Source organism: Amphiura filiformis, chromosome 8, assembly GCF_039555335.1.
Source record: "Amphiura filiformis chromosome 8, Afil_fr2py, whole genome shotgun sequence".
Taxonomy (NCBI): Eukaryota; Metazoa; Echinodermata; class Ophiuroidea; order Amphilepidida; family Amphiuridae; genus Amphiura; species Amphiura filiformis.
The window spans coordinates 37,545,963-37,567,774 of record NC_092635.1 but is presented as its reverse complement, the minus strand read 5'-3'; the positions used below and the strand labels follow the sequence as shown (position 1 = coordinate 37,567,774).

The window sequence follows — 21,812 nt, the reverse complement described above, 5'->3', positions numbered from 1 at the left end:
TGGAAATACTTTTATTATATTCTTTATGTTTCCTCTTTCATATGACACCACTCATGGGGTCATACCTTCGTGGCATTTAGAGATATGTCCATTTCAGACCAAATGGTTAGTTAGGGAGCTAGTAACTTAGTAACCTAGTAACATACACAGTTATAGGCTGATACCATTTCATGGTTCAGCAAAAACGGGAAGAAAATCAAATTTACAAAATATGATGTACTAAAAAAATAATCGCTCACGGGTCTGGTCAGGCTCTTGACTTTAACGGAAATAGCGCCATCTATCCACCTGTTTCTACGTACGCCCGAAATTAGCTGGTTTTTAAAATGTTAGTTGTTCATTGTCTGGTTCATTGGGTGAGTGAAGTTGACCGAGAACCACTGCTAATTGATCGATGAATGAATGAACACACCACCGGAATGTGAATAACGACTGTACGTACTATGGTTCAATAATAAACTGTCTTCTGTTTCAAATTGGTAAAAGCAAAACGGATATTGTGAATAAATATCTGCGGACATATTTGCTGTAAGAGGTAAGTGGAAAATTAGCAAGTTAGCATTTAGCCGGGCCTTTTAGCTGTATAAGGACCGGGCAACTCGGCAAGTTGAGTGTCACACGATTCCGGGACACGATTTTGAAGTTTTGTTTATTTTTGCCATTGACACAATGACAGGTGACAGTCGTGACAGACTGATGGGGTGGGGGACAATGAATACATTCTGTCATTCAGTGCTTTCATATCATGATATTTGAGTCGTGCCAATTATCAATCATTTCTTCACCACCGTCGGCCTAGCCAGGACTTCACGGGAGGGAAGCAAGGATGGGGGCGGAAAGGCCATGGGAGGGGGAAAGATTTTGACCGGGGATTTTGAAAAAATTGGCAAACATTGGCTAATTTAAGCTCCCCTTGCTGGTTACGCTTTTATATGTGTTTTTTTTTGCGAAGTTAAAAATTTTTTAGTCACATGATCCCCCTATAAAATGAAATTTGCTTTTCCCCTACCTGACTTCCCTCAAGTTAGTCTTGCCAGCAAGACTTCAGTCTTTATCATAAACATAATGACATCTACGGACCATGATAGAGTCTATGGTTACAGTTACTGGAACTACCCTCAAGTCAGTTAGTCCCTCCCGGGGGTGCCTCCACTACATGTGTACATGTGTGTAGCAGGCACTGAGTAGTAAGTCACATAGGTGTTTACTCTTAAATTAGTGTTGCCCCAGGTTTTGTCATAGATGACTCATTCTTTGGTGGACACTAATCTCAATAATAAATCCATTGATTGATCCATCAGATAATCAGCATACTTGATATCAACAGGCAACATAGTCATAGTCATAGTGTTCTACATGACCTATTAACCTAAGACAATTATGTATGGAATGAAGCACCTGTAATTTTCAGGTGGATACTGTGGCCTAATAAATAAACAAAAAAAAATACAAATATGAAAACTAAGTAAGAGGGCATGAATAATAGCAAATAATTAATTAAATATTTTTTATGATTATGATTTAAAAAAGAAAAATTATAAATACACAATTTATTTGTTTAGTTTTTTCAAATTGGTTTATTTATTTTTATATTTATTTGTTAGTCATTTATTTAATTAATATTAATTAATTAAAAAATTAATTAATTTTATTTATTTATTTATATTTATTTATTTATTTATTTATTTATTTATTTATTTATTTATTTATTTATTTATTTATTTATTTATTTATTTATTTATTTATTTATTTATTTATTTATTTATTTATTTATTTTTTTATTTATTTATTTTTTTTATTTTTTTTTTATTTTTTTTTTTTTTAGTTAAATTGTAACACTAACACATAGCAAGACAAATTTGTTTCGTTATTAACCCATCCACACTCTTCAGTTGCAATGTTGAGAATGACAAAGAATACATGCCTTGAGTTGTGAGGCACGCGCAAGAGGGAATTCACGCAACTGTGTATAAAAATGCCACTTATTGTGCAACATAATATGCATATATATGTAGCAATAAATAAAAATAATATTTTTTTTGTTTTGATGAAATCCTAAATCATCGACATCAAAGATCAAATAATTATATACTGTATTCTCAAATAATTATATACCGTATTCTCATCAGCTCACATCAGGCCCGTAGTCAGGGGGTGCGGGGTGCAACAAAAATGCCAAAGGCCCCTTTTTTGACCCATTTGCGAGCGTAGCGAGAGAAAATTAAGAGGTTTTTTATGCCTTTTTGGTCCAAAAATGTCCAATTCCGCCCCCAGTCCAAAAAGGTCCAAATTTTGAAATAAAGGGTCCACTTTTTCAAAATCAGCACCCACCCAAATCCTGGCTATGGGCCTGGATCACATCTTAAATTCTATTCAATTCAAGGAATTCAATATCAATCATAATATCATAATTATACAGCAGCCTTGACACTGAATAATATTTTAATCTTTTATTCACTAGATATTTTTGTATCATATATAATTATTATAAAATATTATATCCTCAACCTGTTGCATCAATGCAGAATTTAATACCAGTACATTGATATTTTCCTGAAATTAATTCATTGAGCGTTGGCAACAGGTTGGACATATTTAATACATTGCATCAATCGGTCACTCCAGTTCATATTGGTAGTATGAAGATGGCTAATATTGTGGTTACCAAAGCAACTGGAAATTTGTGCTTAGCTTAATTAAACCTCACACTATAGTAATTGTAGCATGGAAATCCAAATTCCAATGGAAAATTGGCAAGAGACAAATATTTATATAGATAAATTAGCCATGTTTGATACATAATTTCAGATATGGTACACTTTATTTAAGCCTAAATTACTAAATACGGGCTCAATCAGTTTTACTCAGTTTAAATGTTAGAGGCAACAGTTCATAGCTGGTATAAAGATAAATACACTGAACCGGGTACCGTAAGCGAGTATTAGATCAATTATATGAGTGACGCATCAGCTAATACAATAATATTGATAGCAATTTCAGAGGTATGTGTTCATCTGCATTGACACAGATGAAGGCATGAACTGAGTATGGTAGTGACGCTAGGATCCGCAGCATGTTCATCTATCAGGGCACAGTTCTTTAACCCCAATACATTTGTACATTTATTAAATGACCTTAGAAATTTGAGTACAAAAACTCATACTCTACAACTTGAGGTCAAATTTTGCACTATGGGTGTTTAATTGAGATTATTGAACTATGCCATTGGGATGAGGCCATTGTGGTCCACAGTGTGTATTACTGCATACGGTATCAGCTGGCGCAAATCACCTGCTCTAATTTCCTAGTAAAGAGCCAACATCAGAATCATATTTTTACATCATGAAATTTGTGTGCTTTTTTACATACCATGGACAATATACTTACCACATATTAAGGTAATGAATAAGACAATAACAACAACAAAAACAACAATAATAAATAATAATAGTAATATTATAATAATAACAACAACAACAACAACAACAACAACATTGTTAGCTGTGATGATATTGAGCAGGGCTGGAATTTTGCGGAGCCATTTCAGTTGTGGTCTTGGTACCCACAGATCTTTGTCAACTTAAGAGCATTTTTCATATCACTTGTTGGCCTTGGTGCCCTTTGTCTTCATTGCCCAGTGGCCTTGACAATGGGCGCCCCAAAATATTAAAATTCAAGACCTAAGTAAATTCAACTATTCACTTCAATATGAAATGGATAGGTGTAGGGCTGGCACTTTTGCATGCAGTAAGGGGCATTCGGTGAGAGCAAAATGTAAAAAATATGGGGTCATTGGGTGAGAGCATGATTTTTGGCATTCGGTGAGAGCAAAATGTAAAATATATGGGGTCATTGGGTGAGAACATGACCTTTTTTTAAATGGAACCTTTTGGTGAGAGCCGAAACAGCGCCACAGAAACCTCGAATATCGAATTTATAGTTCTAAATGGCTTCAAATTTCTTTTTTTTTCCCAAAATAAGTAACAAAATCAGTGATAAATGAAAGTTGCTGTTCAAATTGAACTTGTAAGGTTCTTTGGGTGGCAGATCAAATGGAAAAATAGGGGTCTTCTGGTGACAGAGTATATGTTCATAAAAACATATAGGGTCTTTGGGTGACAGCAACGCTGAAAAGGGGAGTGCCCCCCCCCCCAGGTAAGTGATAACCCATGTAGCCAATTTCGACTTGACAGTTACCATCATCTCTTATTAATCTGTTTTCTGAGATATTGAGTAATGGTAACCACAAATCAATTTTTTTCTATTGTGAAAGTTCTTTGCAAAATTGACATGTTAGGGCATTTATTGAATATTTGGAGGGTACTTCTTCTTTTGAAGTTGCATGACATACAGTCATGTTTTTGTCATTGCTTTTGAACTGTGAGTGATGTACTTGTACCGATGTTGCAGGCAAGTTGTTTATTTGTTTCAATAGTAACTTTAGGTCCATCTTCATCCATTTACATGCATCATCAAATAAAATAAAAAGAAATGAATACCATGACTAGCAAACTGCACTTACACTTTACAGTTCTAGTTTTATTGGAATATTGATGGTTACAATTTGTTTTATTTGCTTTGATATAATACATTAAATAAAGCTCTTATCATGACAATTAAATGTGACTATAGGGTGCTTACATCCATCAATAATCATTGTATGGTACATAACTACCTACGCTGAAGTAAAAGTTTCAATTTTTGGAGGGTATACAAAACAGTAATGTACCAGAAGCTCCGTTTGTTTTTTCACTTAAGAGTGTAACATATGTGACCCGCTCTGACGAAACCCGCCATAAGTCACACTTAGCCATTTCGAGATATGGCAAGTCAAAGTTGGGAAAGGGGTGAAAAATCTGGCAGATTTTGTTTTTCAGTTTTTATCATTTTTTGATTCCTTAATATGTTTACTTTAACCTATCATTGAAAACAAAATATTCTTATACGTCTAAAACACCCAAATCTAGCATTTTTCTGAGCCAAACCATATCATTAACATGCAATTTTACAACTGTAAAGCCATTTTTCTTGCATTTGCCTTTTCTTTATGTGTCGCTTCCCCTCTTCCCGTTGAAAGATTGTAGAATGAGGACCACATGTCCCAGAAACATAATTTTGGTATCTAATGAAAGCTGAAGACCTATACTAAATGATGACATCAAAAACTCAATTTTCAAAATTAGTGACTTATGGCTGGTTTTGTGGGAGCAGGTCACATAATGTGTACCCTTACAATGTATAGCCACTTTTGTATCATGAAGTAATACAAACAATGTAGTGTAGATTAAACCAATGAAGCAACACGTAGAGTTATAAATTATAATTCACGTTTAAGGAATTATATCGGCCCAGGGGCGGCGCCACAGGGGGGGCAAGGGGGGCAATTGCCCCCCCTATAATTTTCAAAAAAGAGGTAAAGGAAGGAAAAAGAGAAAGAGAAGAAGGAGAGAGAAAAGGGAGGGGAGAGAAAGAGAGGAGAAGAAGAAAAGGAGAAATTCCCCTCCCTGGCCATGGTTAAAAGGAGGAAACTCCCCCCTTCGGATCTTGCCCCTTGTGGAATGCTGACCTACGCGGTTTTAAAGTTGTTGATTTTTATATTTTGGGCCCATTTTAGGCAAATTTTCCCCCATAAAAGTCGCATGGCCTCTCTCTTGCCTTTTCTCCCAACAACTTTGGAAAAATCCTGGCTACGTCATTTTCCTGGCGCGGCAACACATGCAAGTCTGTGTCATGCAGCAATTAATCATTTTAAATAAGTTTACTTTCAGTCCGATATTACACAACTTTTACGGGGTTTCATCACATTGTATCAGAAATAGTGTAAACATTATGCACCAATATACTGAGCGTAAATATAAGCAATTGGCTTCATTACGGCCGGCCAGGGCGTAGCCAGGATTTATTGGGGGCTGATTTTGAAAAGGTGGCCCTGTTTTGGACCTTTTCCTAAAATTTTGACCAAGAAAGCATAAAGAACCTAATTTTTCGCTCGCTACACTTTCATGAATGGGCAATTTTGTCCTTTTCTGACTGAAAAAGCATTTTTTTTTCGCCACGCCGCAAAGTGGACCTTTTCGCTTTTAGTGATCATAGGGGCACCTTCCAACGCTCCTGGTTTCTGACTAAAGTAACCTCATATTTGGCCATAGACTAAAAAGTGCGTTAATTTTTTTTCGCGCCTCATGCGACTTTATTTTACATTTCCACCATATTTCACTTCTCGCACATTTGTACCATGAACTTATTCTGTTGCCAAAAGGTGCTGGATTTGCCTAAAACCAGCGGGCTGAAAGTCGGGCCCGCGAATGAACAGATGAAATCCATAAAAATATGCGGTTAGAAAATAAATAAATAACCCTAAAAGGGGTGAAAATGGTGCATCAAATGGCTTCATTTGTGCTTTCATTTTGAAAATTTTCCCAATTCTGAGGGGGGGCACATCCCCCTCAGACACCCCACGTCAGCATAAGCGCGACGTGCATAACAAATTTCCAAAATTGTTTTGCCCCCCCTATCAAAATACCCTGGCGCCGCCCCTGTATAGGCCTATATTTGTCTGAGGAATAGAATTAGACACAAGTACACCCCATACACAAGGTGTCCTTTTCTTAAAGCTTTTTGGTGTACATTTACCGTTCTTCCTTAAATTGGTTAACCTAATTTCCAATACCTGTTGGCAAATCAATGTAGTGCATCCTAGTAGTAGACTTGCCAGGCATGCGAATTTTTAGGCTTTTGCCTGAATTCAGGCGGTTTTGTTGTCCAGATTTATGTGTTTTTCTTTTTTTCAGCCTCACACTTTTTTGGCAGTTTTCAAAAAAGTCATTCTGATGCCTGTAAGGTGGATCGGAGAGGAGAATGAGTGTTTACACTCAAATATAGTGACAAATAAAGTTGACACACAAGAGGAATGGTATGGGTTCTATAAAGGAGATTGATATAAGGGCTTCATTTCTGCCCCATATACATGATTTTTCTGGGGAGAGGGTGACACCCAAAATTCCATTTTGATATATTATTAGTTTTAACTCAAGAACCGCTAGACCTATAGTAAACTGCGATCATTGGCTTCCCTGATCGTTTTGTACAAATCTACAAGATCAATGTACTAATGTTACGAAAAACTACTTTACATTTTTGAGTTGAATTTGGAAAAATACAGCTTCTACCATACCCATTGCCTTAAGCTTACTGTAAACCATGGCAATGTGGGAAGTTTGTAGAGCAGGTTGCTGGGGAAGGAAACTGTCTCTCATCTAAAAAGCTTTAGACATGTTTGAATGACATTGATGAAAAAATAATTAAAATGGAAGAAAAGGTTTTAAACGGGCATTTTGTGATCCACAGCATCATCCCCCCACTTTTCTCAAAAAAAGTTGAGATTTTTATATCACTGGAAACCTCTAGCTATATACAATGTTTATGTACAAAAAATTTCTTGCAGATTAATTCGTTTAGCAAGGATATCGTGAAATTTGAATTTCGTTCTGGTATACCAGAGCGAAATTACAACACATTGTCTATGGAGCAGTGTAATACACATAATCATGCATAACTCGCAAATGCAAAATCAGAATCAACTGCATTTTGGGAATAAGCTTTTTTTTGTGGATATCTACTGAAAATGTCATAAAAGAGGATGCTAGGATTACGAAATACTCCTTTAAGGTGGCTGTGTACTCTCAGACATGCATGTAGTAAAAGTGCAATAACTTTGTAATTATTCGCATAAAACATATAAAAGTATACATTTTTATGAAGGCAAGACATCAATAAATCTTAATACAAATACAGATTTGGGGTAAAAACAACAATTTTGAAGAAAATCACAAAAAAGTGAGTTTTTGGCAATATTTGTTAGGTACATCATAACAAAAAACACTCTTTCCAAAATATTTTATTTTGTTTTAGCTCAATCTTGAGGCTCCATTCCAAAAAGCGGTTTTTTATTTTTTTGATATTGGCCTTATTTTTTGAGATATTGACCATATAAGGCATCAAAATGAACTTTTAAAATTCAAAACGCCTATTTGCACAAAATGATGCCCAAAATCGGAAATAGACCAAAATATAAAAAAATGAGAAAACCGTTTCTTGAGTCGATCATGCTTTTTACGATGATCATATTTGCTTACCTATAGATGCTGTATTTATTGAGTTATCGTGTACCTAAATCGTCATTTTACCGAGAAAATGAACATTGAAATAATGGCCGTTGAAGTTTAAAGTGGTCACATTTTGCACTTTCATCGAATCTCACAGGAGAATGCGACAGTTTTTGTTTGTGTAACTTATATTACGTGAACATCGGGTAAATCCACAGCCCCTTGAGAAGTTTGAGCGAAATCCATTCATAACTTGATATTTAAATCGGGGAAAGAACTTGAAAAAACCCACATTTTATCAGCTAAAACGGAGCCATTTGACCACTAGGTTTTTGTGAAATCAGTGCTTCCGTGGTGTTTCCATAAGATGCGCCGCGCGATGCAGATAAGCGTTGCGTATGTGTCGCGTATTTGTGCGTTAACAAATTGCGCGATACGCAACGCGATGAGTTGTTTGCGCGTGTACCTTGCTGGTACAACAAAGATTTTCTTTCCTTTTCAATTTCAAACACGAGTGGAATAGTGAAATAAAATCCTTAAAATATTGCAGTTGGAGTTTACAAATCTGGATTTTCATTCCTTGTATTTATAAAAAACATAACAAGGTACAAACATATCATAAAAACTTAATTTTGAGAAAGAAACAATGGCTAGAGTACACAGCGCGTTAAGTGGTTAGGATTATTATGTGTAAACATTACAAATATGCAAAAAAATCAGGTTTGAAAAAAAAATTCAAATAGGCATTTTCAATTATAGTTAGTTCTAAACCTTGTATGTATTCATTACTAAGTGACTGGCCCATCAGAGAAAAGCACTGTTCTACAAAACCATTCAAGTAGGGGTGGGCATGTTTTTTTAAATATCTAATATAACCAAAAAAATCACCAATCCTTAAAATTTGCAACTTGATAATTTTTTTTCACTCGCTGCTGTCACACTTTTTTCAGTCAAAATCAATCCACTTTTGCAACAACAAAATAAAAGAACAAAAAAAATGACTGATTTTACATGCACAGAGAGAACAAGAAATCCAAAAAACACAAAATCTGGGTCAAATAGGTTGGTTTTTTTGCATCTAACTTGAGCTGAGACCAGAAGGAAGTGTCAAAGAAAAATAACCACAGGCCAGCAACAAGTGAAACTGGTTGTATAGTGACCAGTCTACCAACCCTTTGATATTAAACAATACAACTTTTTAGACCCACCTTAGTAAAAGTTTAAAGTAGGCATGGTATTGGTAAGTGCACTTACCAATATCAAAGTATATTTTCTAATTGCTGATATTGATGAAAAGGTAAAATATCACTATACCCAGGCAGTATATCATGGATTGGTAGAGTATTAATCTGTACATGGTTGAACAAGCAGGGGCATTAAAGCTGGAATGAAACTGGGGTGGAAGCAGAAAGAATATGGGAAGACACCAGACCCATACATAAAGGTCCACTAAATTGACAAAAAGGTTCACTTTTTGGTGATAAGGCATTTTAACAGTCTAAAAAAGGGTATTTTTAGGGGGGTTTATGTCCACTTTACACAAAATAATTTATGCGAGGTCACTTCACTAAAAAAGTTTCACTTTTGGAAGATCTGCCCCCCAGCACCAAAATATATCCTGTGTACAGACCTTGAAGGCCCTTCAGGATACTTAAATTAGGTCCTCGATTTTGGTATTAATATAAACATAAACATCAATTTTAAACTAATAATTTCTACTTCAAATATTTGGCCTTTAAGCAATATTTCAAGTCTGTGTAGGGAACATTGGTAATTAATTGTAATTGCTGGTACATGTAAATTCACTTTTAAAAGTTTTTTGAAAAAGGGAAAAAAGTTAATTTGAAAAAGAGTTTTCCACAATATAGGAACGGTGACCTTTTATCATTCACTAAAGATGTTGAAAATGTCGGCTCCTAAGATTGTTTCCTGGTTGAAAGGAACTGAACTGACATTCACATATGTCTACAAAGGATGAGGAAATACAATCCCTCATTGAGTAAGTGATGTTGGAAGTTAAAGTGTATAAATAAGTTTTCAAAGAATGACTTTCCTCAAAAATTTGGATGGTTGGTGACCGAACTTGTTTTTTTCTTAAAGACCCACTCAATAATTTGCTGAAGAAAACACTAAAAAGGATGAGGAAATATATTAAATCCTTCATTGAGTAAGTGATGTTGGAAGTTAAAAAGGTATAAATACAAGTTTTCAAAGAATGACTTTCCTCAAAAATTTGGATGGTTGGTGACCAAACCTATAAAAGACCCACTCAATGATTTGCTGAACCAATTACAAGTCAAGTTAATGAAAATTAAGATCTTTGCATTTTTGGAACAAACATGCTCAAAATGAAATGGGAAATCTGAAAGCAATCAAAGGGAAAAATCTGATATTAAAGCCATAATGGGTGATTTGCTTCAAACCGATGCCCTCAATTTTACTCGGATTTCTACTTTTTGCATAATTATAATGCCCAGTGGTGTTCTAAAATACCATGTAAAAGACTAAGCATGAAGTGTTTTAATAACAGTAAAATTTAACTTTTTATATTTATTCAGAGTTCACCGATCGAGTGCTTGCTAACATTTCCTGTGGATGTCAGCTTATGTGTACACACTTCGAGCGCATTACACACATTACGGTATTGCTTTAAATTAATGTGAGTGGTCAGATTTTCTTGCATTCTATTTTCTATTGACACATACCATTAAAATAATATGTTGTATTGCTCCAAACGGGTTTGGTTTGAGAATCAAATATGTGTATACAATGGCCCAAGATAGTACATGTACTTTTGGTGAAGGTTACTACATTTTAACTCATTTTATTTTTTATTTTTGCACACAGACACCATCTAAACAAAATATGTCTCAATGGTTACATTTTACTGGGCAAAAGTTAAGCTTTCTTTCACCCCTAAAATTCACTTTCCCTCTGTCCTACCCCCCCCCCTGAAAAATATCCAGATGTCGCCACTAATCAAAATCAGTGGCCTATACAAGAGTGAACCATGGAAGTCACATTGAAAGCATTTTGCAATCATGTGTAGTGAAGTGTAGTACCATTCTTTATGTTTCCTGATCTGTATCTTGCCGACATTATCTGCAAGTGCCTTATTAAGGAAGTTGTAAATGGTTTGACAGTCTCCTCAATCATGCCAATGGGATATATGGCATTTTGGTCAGAAGGAGTATAAAATAGAAAGGCAAGTTCAAGATGTTTAAGATGAGAAATTCACACTATATTCTGTGACTACTCCTACAACAGGCATTAGATTCTGTGAAGTGCCACATTAAAAAATGAAATTACTTGAAGAACCAAATGAACTTATTTTTAAGACATTTGAACCAACCAGTTACAATTTTCGGGCAAATTTAACACAAATTGTCAGAGGTTGGACAATTTTTTCCCTGTAGTGCTGTACTGTCTGTCCACCTAGAAGTACAAAGTAAATAGACCTCGAAAACTGGAGGTACTATGAGAATAATTATTTCAGTGCAATGCGTGTGTATGCTTTGGCGAGCGCACCACGCTCTTTACACGTTGCATTTTTTTTGCTACAGATTTGGTTTATACATCTATGTGGACAGACTGTAGTGCACTTCTGCTATGCACAGCTTCGGTACACGATATCAATTTCTTTCTCATTAGTCAACACATTGTAGATGGATCAATATGGTTTAGTAAGCACATCTTTAGTCATTGTCTTAGCATACACAGCTCATTATTAGTCTACTCAGGAAGGGATACGACTTCCCCTCTGGGGCCAAAAAGCTTCCGTCATGTTGTCATTGCTGTTTGACACATACAAAACAACACAAGAGCTTTTAAAAAAAGTTTTAATTGGGATCTGACTTTGATGCCTTCTCTGGGGATATAGGGATCTTGAATTTCTTCTTATGGGTAAGTGTAGTAGTCAGATCTGCTGTTTGAATAAAAGTTAATAATATCACAGTGAACATCATCCTAGCTGTGACTTTTGGCTTTCAAGTGTTTTAAAACAACTTACCATTCTATTTCATATTATTTCGATATGCATACATACTATTGCGCTTATCTTGCAGTAAATTTTGGTTTGATAATGTTTTATGATTCACATCAGCATTGAGAAAACAGCAGAGGAGAAATTTACTGCATAAGTTGAAGCAAATCATGAGAAAAAGTAGTGTATTTCAGTGGCGTAGTATTAGGTCATCATGTTTGGGGGCACCGACCATGATGGGGGGGACCAGGTCTGATTGGAGGGGTACAAGCTGTTTTTCAGCAATTTTTCTATGGGATTTTCTAAATTTTGCACTGGATTGGGGAGAACAGGGTCGTTTCCAGCAGGGATATTCCAGCTATTCTGTATGACTTCCAAATTAGGGACCTTCTTTAATAGGCTTGCATAAAGTGAACTTTGACTCTGAGGCCCATAGCCTGGATTTATTTGTGGGAGTGCAGAACCTCCAAAATGTGGAATGTTTTTGAAAGAAATCCACTTGTATGTATGTGGACTTAATTATCCCCCAAACTTTGCCTATTTTGTTCTCACAGGACTGAATTTCTAACACAATTCAATAGCTTATCTACTATAGTATAAATAAGCGTAACATGGCGCTCACAACCCGGGGGGGGGGGGACTCAGTACAAATGACCATACGGGGACGTGCCGCAAATATGGGTAGCATTTTCAGCATTTTTGGTATATCAATGACCCCTTTTTCAAAGCCTATTTTGTAATTTGGAGTTTTCGTATTACAAAACCAAATATGAAAACTCCAAATTATAATTATCTACAAACCTGATGAATCTCTTCACAAGCCTATTTTGGTATATGAATGGGTCCTTTTTTCAAAATATTCTCAATTTTTTTGGAAAATAGCCCAATTTTTCCTTAATCTAGCCATAATTGTCAAAATGTTCCCAAAATTTTGGAAAAATTTGTAAAAACTAAGACAATTTGGGTTAAATTCGACCGAAAAATGTTCGACCGAAAAAACCAAACTTGAGTACCCCCCGGGCTCACAACACATTCACTAATCCCAGGATCCAAGCTATCAAAACAGGGAAGTGAGAGTCTCATCTTTTACTTTTGCGATATCTGACACAACCTCTTTAGAGTGCCAAAAGAAAAACTGACTAGCGAAGTAATGGAATAAAGAACAGCTGTAAAAGTTGAATAATAATATTTTAGGGAAAAGTCATGATGCTGTGTGCCTGTTCCACCATCATCACATAGTATAAGCTTCCCTCTTATAATTCTAGTTTAGATGAATAATGTAAAATAAAAGTAAATATTGTCTTTATCTTTGCAATACCCTAGGTTAGTCTTAAGCTATCATTGCATATTTACCAGACGTGATATTGATAATAGGCATGATGTCAATGTTGTGTACAGTGTGGATTGTATTATTTAGCCTGATAAAAAGGTAAACATGGTAAATAGATGAAAATAATACGAGACAGGAGGTTTGTTTCCCATAACTGGATTCTGATCATGCAGTTTCCATGAGCTTCACATGAAATATGAGTAAATATTGATATGTAATCAGTGATATTAGATACGAGTTACATCACTGCAGAATTCAACAATAGCTAACAGTAACCTGCTACATGTATAAAAGAAAATAGTTGTTTTGCAGCATGGCAGTTTAAATTAACCTATATAATATTGAATAAGAAATTCTGAAGCTAAATTTATACTTGATCGTTTTTGCAGAAAAGCGCTCTCACACATGCTCAGTGTTTACTTCTGTTTTCACGAGTGTCAAGCCGATCAATCGATACAAATTGCTGAGGCAAAAACAATGTCGCTTTTGCAAGTTGAAAAAATCTTTAACTTTCAAGCAATATCGCTTGACACATGAATGCATCAACCAATCAACTGGATCTATTATTTTGCTAATTAATTTACCATTCTCAATTATTAACTTTTTGGTGATGAGTTAATTCAAAACAATGATTATTGACAGCAAGGGATGTTCAAAAAATGTATTTTGAGGCATTTAGAAAATATTTTGATTGTCGTCTGTAATCGCTATCGCTCTGATAAGTATATATGCAAAAGTGATGAGCGATGCATCACAAAATTCTGCGATTGCCCATCGCTTTCCAAAAGTGGTGGATCGCAATCGCTTTGCAATTGAGTATAAATTCAACGTTACAGAAGTGAAGAACCGAACTTCATATTGGTTTTGTTGACAGAGTATTTAAAGAAGGCTTTTTCTTTGAGCTTCTTTGAATTCAGTAAAATCATGTAGCTTTTGGAAAGTTTCCTTATTAAGGGTAGACGAGGTATTGTTGGTCGAAGCAACCTAAAAATTGATTTTTATTATCTATATCAATATATTATTGAAAATTAACGCCTTGATGTTTTGTAAAAGTTCATTCTACAAATCATATACTTTGCAAACTTGCTTAATTTATTGTTGGTAATGAGTTATGTATGTTTTACAAAAGTGTTCTTGTTTCAGCCCTCTTTACAACATAACTCAAGAACCGCAGCACCTATAAAAGTGTATCTGTGATATTTTAATTCTTCTACTTTCGCTATGAATTGAGCAATGCAGTTTTTGCCAAAGCTCACTACCATTCGTAAGATGCTGTGAACTACCAAATCACAACAGTTTAAAATAATTAATAACCTTAATATCAATAATTTTACTAATAAATTACAGCCAATAGGGAATACTTGTATGCATAGTGCATACTTGTATGTATGTATGAAATGCAAATATTCACTTATTCATCAAAATCAGCACTCTGATCCATTTATTTTTGTCGGTGCGGTTTAGCTCAAATGAGCGTACATGACATGATAATAGTTTCCTGATTACTGGAACACTTGTGTCAAATAACTTCCTATTGATAACATCTTTAGCTCTGTATTTGGCACCAAGGAAAATATGTTAGGGATATCAAAATTAATGTCCATGACACTATGTGTTGTTTAATGAACATTCATTTTTGTGTTGGTTTTTTTTTTTTTTTTTTTCATTATCAGTATCATCATCAGTATATGTGTATTTTTGCACTTATTTTAAGACTTATTCTGTTTTAAATTACAGTTTTTAATACACTTTGCTTTTTACTTTTTTAACACAATAAACATAATATAATTTACAATATGTATGATCATAATTTGTTAGGATAACAAAGGAAAAAACTTAAAAAGTTGGTAGCCAAAAAACAACCTAAGTGGGTCAAAAATGCATTTAAAAAAAGAACCCCTGCATTTTTTCAACTAAAAACTTCACTTTTAGCTTTAGTTTTCATTATTGAGATCCCTGGATACAAATACCAGGGACAAATACAAGGCCAGTTACATTCCCAGGTTACATTGGCTTCATTCCATGTTCATCCAATCTCATCTTCTCTGATCCAACAAACATGACAAAGCTGTTTATATCCTTCCTTTTGGGTGATGTTGTCACAAAAATATGTTTTCCTAAAACATTGTGTGTCCTATTATGGCATTAATTCGCTGCACAATCAGGTGTATTTAAAATAGATCCTAATACCTGAAATAATTTATGTTATGAATGATAGCTATAGACTTAAGTTTCTGACAAGATTGGCTCATGCATAAAGCCTGTTGTACTTGTTTCCTGCCCCTCCCTCTGCCAGCATTCATTATTGCACTCTTTCAAAAAGTTAAGTGTTTTTGCAAAAAAAATTATGATTTCAGGTCATTCTTTTGTGTAGGTACATTTATGTATGATAACGTTCTATTCTTAGATTATTAAATACACAGATTGGAATTTTTCATGCCTGTGCCCTCTAAGCGTACTCGAATTCAGCTGACGCCGGTACAGCGTACAGACCTGGCTTACATCGCTTATCTTACGTAGCGAAGTTTCTTTTTGTGCGCTTTCGCGCTGTTTGCGATATTTTTGAGTTTGCTCACGCGGTACCTGACTTAGCATCGATCCCCTGAGGCAACATGCCATGCAGGCCCGTACGCAGGGGGGGTGCGGGGGTGCAACCGCACCTCCCCAAATTTGCAAAAGTATACAAAAAGTCCCAACATTTACGAATTTGCGAGCGTAGCAAGCAAAAAAATCAGGTTTTTAATGGCTTTTTGGTCCAAAAAGGTCCAAATTTGGGTGGAGAAGTCCACTTTTCCCAAAATCGCCCCCCTTTGGAAAAAGTCCACTTTTTTAAAATCTGCACCCCCCCAAAAAAAATCCTGCATACGGGCCTGACAGGGCCGTAGCAAGCGGGGCGGCCGGGGATGCCATGGCCGCCCCACTTTTTGAAGAATTTGTTATGTTTTTCTTTGTATTTTTATTTCAATATGGGCATAGATGTGTAATTTGGCCGCCCCATATTTGTGATGGCCGCCCCACATTTTTCGACCTTGCTACGGCCCTGGGGCCTGATGCCATGTTTCCGCGGTATGGTTCTGTTATTGTTGAGACAACTATAAGAGGAATGAAGTACACAGCAGTTTTTGCAGTGAAATGACTACATGTAATGCTGACAATATAATGGCTCCTGCCATCTCACACGCCGCATATAAATTTGCTTTAATATTAGTTTATTTACTTCTTTATTTAGTCTTTAATTGAAATTGAATTAAAATTTAGATGTACAATGTGTAATCTGCCGAGGTTATGAAAAGGCCGGAGAGTTGTTTTGACCTATATTTACTGAACTTGCATAAAGATTAGAACACATCATATCTCCAGGATTTATAATCGGGTCTACAGGGTACAGTTATCTGTTTCTGTGTTATTAACATTCCTGAGTGACCTTCAATTGTCTATTTTCGCCAGCGCATAGGACGCTGGTACCTAATTCTGAGATGGGGTTTGTGTACACTAAAGATTAGCTAAGATTATAGCCTTCTTCTATTGGTATGAATTATTTTTTTTACTTCTCGTGGTGGAAATGTTTTTGATGTCTGCTAATTCGATTTGCAAGGAAAAGAAAGTATGTTTTGCCGTTTCAACGAACGAAAAACGATTGAGTATTGCCAAAGTTATGTTTGAATTAATTATGACTTAAAAAGTTATCATAGGTTAGGCCTACACATATAAACATAAACTTGTTCAGCAATCAGCATATCAAAAAAATGACATGGTCAAAGCGGGGAATGATCACGAGGTCATATCAGTGGACTACTGAACATAGCATGATGTTTGGTTGCCTGTGAGTGCATAATTGATATGTTGATAACAGATCTAATAATGTTGTGGAATCAAAATCTTCATTATATGGACCACATTGAAGTCAAAGTAATTATCTATCCTATCCTGTATCGTTTTATGGATAAAATTGACTCAAAATGTTATTGATGATATTATTGCTATCTTTAACATCAGTTTTGTCTTTTCAACGGAAAAATCCGATTGAAAATAAAGTTTTTAGGGCTAGCTATAATATTGAACAATATATCCCATATTTTGACATGCACTTATAGAAAATAAATAAATTATTGTCTTACTTTATAAATGATAAATACTGTAAAATGACACATAACTAAAGTGAGGCCAATTTCTATCTTTTTTATTTGATTCATAAAATTACATTCAACAAAAAGACTGAGAAAACACACAATGCAGACTACAGAATGGAGTAGGTAAGATGCCATGTCCATAGCTTTGCAGGAGTTTCGGACTAACAATCAACACATTCAAAAAATACAGTTTAAAAGTGAAGATTGTAGTGAATGATCAGTCCTTTATCATGTGCTTGCCACTATCTACTTTATAGTAAACTATACATTGCATGAAATAATATAAAATTATTTTAAAATAAAATGTGCATGTAAGTTGAGTTAACATAGCGAATTAACTAACAACTGCAGTGTATTTCTTGATTTTTATAATAAGCATGGGTAAAAAGCAGTAAAGACAAAAATACAGAACAATTTGGAGTAATGAATTAAAGAGTTGACAGGAGTTATAGGAGTTAATGTGTTTTGCTGTTTCAGTGTGCATGTTCTCACCATTGATGGTTTGGTGAACTGTCATGTAACATGGATGTAAGCGTGATCCTAAAAATGCCTTTCACGGTGACCCAAACTATTTACAAGACCTCTTCTGCATTGACGCTGGCCTTCCCTTTTAAAGGGAATTTTTATTGATACTGAAGAACTTACAACTGACAAGTGCATCACTTTCACTATAAGGACTTATGAACTACCAGCAGGTATAGGTTATAAAGTGCACCTTGTCATATGTTAGGTGGAATCCATCTTAATTGTTTTAAGGAAAACTTAGGTGAGCTGTGATAGTACAATGATGAATTATTCAGCCTCAGTTTAATAAGCGGGTAATATTGCATATGACCAGCAAACACACATATAGATTGTTTTGAAATTTAGTATATTTTGATGTTTTCCAAAACTTGTGCAATATTTGGTAAAAGTTAATATTTTGTGTGCAATTCATTTTTGATGTCTTTTAAAAATCTTTAAATGTTCAATCTTTTTAATAATAGTATTTTAATATGTATACATGTAATTGCTTTGTAATTTTACATGTAATTTGGCCACGATTATATGTGATTTTTAAAATAAAATACCGATAACAAATATTTTAAAATGTTGTAGTGGTCAGTTGACTTGCAGGTAATATGAGACTGCAATTTTACTTGATACTGTCAAGTTTGAAAAAGTATTGTATTACTTAAAAGATATTTTCTTTATTTTTTTCTGCATTTTCCTGTAAAAAAGATTATCTCTAATATTTACATGCATATGAAGGGACTAACGGGACCATTTATGATGATGTCATTTTTTGTCATAGTATCCCAACAGCTAACAGATTAATTAATTAATTAATTAATTAATTAATTAAACAGATTAATTAATTAATGACTGTTTTATTCATTTTGAGGTGTGCCCAGTTCGGAATAACAAACATTTATTTCCCTGACTTATGTTTTTTCTGCAAATTATAGACAAAGTGTACTGTACTGATGCAGCAGGTGCCATTAGTTTTTGTATGTGCTAAAATACTGCTAGTCAATATTATGCATTTACCTAAGATATAGGAGGTAGCAGGATGAAACTTACTATCTCCCTTTTTACTCAAAATAATGAAAATCAACCCTTGGGAATCAACCTTCACTCTTACATTTTATTTAGGACCAGATTCCAACATTAGCATAATTAGTGTAAAAATGTTTTCCTGAGCTTCACATATATCATTGCTAGTCCTGGAGATCCAGCCTACTCAGCAATTGGTCATAAAGGGGTCTAAAAGGGGCATTTGTAAAAAATAAATAAAGAAGGGTATTCCCATTTTCTTAAAAGAGGTATTAATATTTTCATTTTTTAATTAAAGGACAGCAAAAGCCCCAGGGTCAGGTTTTGCAGATAACTAACAGGACAACTTTACAACATGTCAGTGTCTTGGAAATTCCACCGATCTGTAGCAGCCTATGTGCCATGTAGGACTTTAAACATCTTCATGATTTAAATGTTGTGCTTCCAATTAATTAGCATACAGTCAGTCCGCTCTGAAGTACAAAGTACCGACACGGACGCACACATTGTGCTGACTTTGAAAGCACGCATACCTGCAGCAGAGACGCAGCACTGCGCACTGTTTACACACTGTATACGCGCGTGTTGTCACTTTGTACTTCAGAGTGGACAAACTGTAGTACCATAAAGATTCACCTAATGGTGATATGGGCTCACTTGATAAGTGGAATTTTAGGTACAACCTAAGGATCCTTAATTCTTGTTGGAATTTCAGAGGAGGCGAGGGAGCTCTCTATTTGCACATGAAATTTACCCTAAGAGCCCAAGTGCGCCATTAGGCGAATCGTTATGGTATATTTTATACATCATTGTGTAACAAAACAAAATAGTCTTAAGCAGTACCTGCAAGACATTTGATTATAATATGACAGAAGACTCTCATCAAAGGCGCAATCTATATCAATTTTATACTAACAGAAATATATATCAATATATTGAGAATAATCAATGGCGATCTTGTCATTAACAGAAGCAGAAAACATACATCAATACACACATGAAAGGTAACTCAAGCCATGCAGTTTGACCACTGAAATTTAAAATTAAAGTTATAGGGCCTAATATGGCATAACATTTTGGCTATTTGACTTTTGCAATGTATAAATATGTTTCAGCCATTCAAATTAAATTGAACCCGGTGTTGTAACTTGTAAAATACTAATTTCCGATTAATTTTATGGTAAATGTGTGTGACGTAGCTAGTTTTTATTTCATTGTATTTATAAAATATCACTACTTGTTGCATACCACAGCAGCTGCGTGCTAAGCATCTACAGACTGTGATTCAATAATAAATGAATTCTATTGATTAAATTCTTAGTAATAATGCCAATACGCAGTGGCACCAACGAGCTAACGATGTAATGTTATTGTACACAGGTATGTATACGTTTTGGCATTATAATAGCTGATAGGATGAACATTATTTGAATTAATTAATTTAATTCTTTAAGTATGTTTAGTGTTTTCTTTTATTGTTCTTTCCCTATTGTTATAATTAACATTTTCTCACAATTAGTCTTTTTATGTGTCAGAATTAGACCTTTTTGATTAAACATGTGAATTTTGACAGTTATTTTAGAGCTCTATCATGCATGATGTCGATGATTAGACTAGAGGTCATAGTGAAGATGAAAAAAAATGTGTGTGTATGTGTGCATCCATCCATGTTTATACCAATTGACTCATGAGAATTTCCGTTGTCCTATGATTCATTTGATCAGGTTGTTCACTTATTTTCTATTGGTAATAAGCTTGTATTATAGTATCGGATCATTGAAGATACATAAGAAAGATAATTGGGATATCATTTTTCATGACTGGAATTATTAAGACCAACAGTGTATCATGTTTAAAGGCCAGTTCACCGATTTTGAGTTTGAATTTTTTGCCACAAATTTTGTTTTATGTTGTGACGCATTTGAAATGTGCTCCCATGAAACCAAGATAAAATTGGGAATTTATGATTTGGAGATATGTCCAAATTTAAAATGCTTGAATTGTCAGCTTTAAAATGATATATAAAATCATATCATGTCCTTCAAAAATTTATCTTTTCAATATTCCTATGTTTTAACTATCTTGACATTAATGCCTTACAAATCACATGGCTTTATATAAAACAAACACAAATTGACCATAAAAAATGAATAAAAACAGTCGTCTCTCAACATGCAATATTCAAAATTCCCACCCCACAATTGTCGTCATGGGTATTTGTGCTTAACTGTTGCCAGCCTTCATTGTATTACTAAAGTGGGAATTCCAATTGAATGAAGGCAGCTTTCAATAACGTGACGATTTTTTGCGTACACTGTGCGATCATCATGTACGCCAGCGTGTGCGACTGTGCATGAGTAACGCAGAAGTGAATCCAACCATGCCAACGCACTCATGGTTAGCATTGTATCCAAGGTCGTGTGTTCGCGTTGTAGTTTGAAATACACGATATACGATCGCGGTTGGATCGAGAAACTGACCAGGTAATAATATTTAATGAAGAAAGGCACCATGAACATTTTGCTGAAAAGGGATTCGAACCGGCGACCTCTGGTTTGCAAGACCAGTGTGCCATACCATCAGAGCTCTCCAGCCCTATAATGGTGGACAACGATCCCAATTACCAATATCTTTGCTCGGGTGCTGGTCAGAGCCATGAAACCATGCTGTGGTGTGGCTGTGGATCACACCCACATTACGATACTCCTGGGAAGAGTGACAGTAGAGGG

General features: G+C 35.0%; 1 protein-coding gene across 2 annotated transcripts in view; it reads left to right on the top strand.

Annotated features, from left to right (window-relative positions):
* Positions 1–417: 417 nt before the first annotated feature.
* Positions 418–21,812, top strand: part of LOC140159000 (ras-GEF domain-containing family member 1B-like) — a 289,431-nt gene continuing 268,036 nt past the window's right edge. The window contains exon 1 of one of the 2 annotated variants that reach the window (XM_072182301.1): positions 418–535. The gene's annotated coding sequence lies outside the window, so the exon portion shown is untranslated. The remainder of the gene's footprint in view (positions 536–21,812) is intronic. The other variant, XM_072182303.1, reaches the window with a different exon arrangement.